We start from the raw sequence: 503 nt of genomic DNA, 5'->3' as shown, positions 1-503 counted from the left end.
CGTAGTCGGCAGGATTCGAACCTGCGCGGGGAGACCCCAATGGATTTCTAGTCCATCGCCTTAACCACTCGGCCACGACTACTTCGCTGACGTACTTACGCAGTTTTCATATACCGTCACAGACAGATTGCAAAATGATGCTTCCGTGCTGTATTTGTTTAATTTTACTGTGAAATTCGCTATGGCATCACCAGGACCAAGTCTGCCGAAGAAAAACAAAGTGAATCATCCCTATGAGACGGTGGGGACCGGACAACCCAATCCCAAGAGTGACCCTTTGTAACATTTACGACCTTCTCTCTTCGATTGCGGCAGACTAAACCCGGATAAAAGTGAAACAAAAGAAAAAAAAAACGATTAGGCTCAGACTTGGCTGGCGTGAATTCGGAAAGATCAAAGCAGAGAGGATGGAATTCCACCCCAGGCTGCTTGGAACGTTCGGTGCCCTCCAGCTCCCCTCATTTCACCCCAGGAGACAGATCGAGTGTGTTTCTCCAATAAAA

At 47.9% G+C, this 503-nt stretch overlaps 1 non-coding gene across 1 annotated transcript; it reads right to left on the bottom strand.

Annotated features, from left to right (window-relative positions):
• Positions 1 to 82, bottom strand: TRNAS-AGA (transfer RNA serine (anticodon AGA)). The gene has a single exon. It is a non-coding gene; the product is annotated as a tRNA-Ser (tRNA).
• Positions 83 to 503: the final 421 nt, after the last annotated feature.

This window comes from Petaurus breviceps, unplaced genomic scaffold, assembly GCF_028583685.1.
Source record: "Petaurus breviceps papuanus isolate PSGF00001 unplaced genomic scaffold, PetGlider_PUasm1.0 186, whole genome shotgun sequence".
NCBI classification, from domain to species: Eukaryota; Metazoa; Chordata; class Mammalia; order Diprotodontia; family Petauridae; genus Petaurus; species Petaurus breviceps.
Note: the sequence above shows the minus strand (reverse complement) of the source record. Positions and strands in the feature narration are given on the sequence as shown.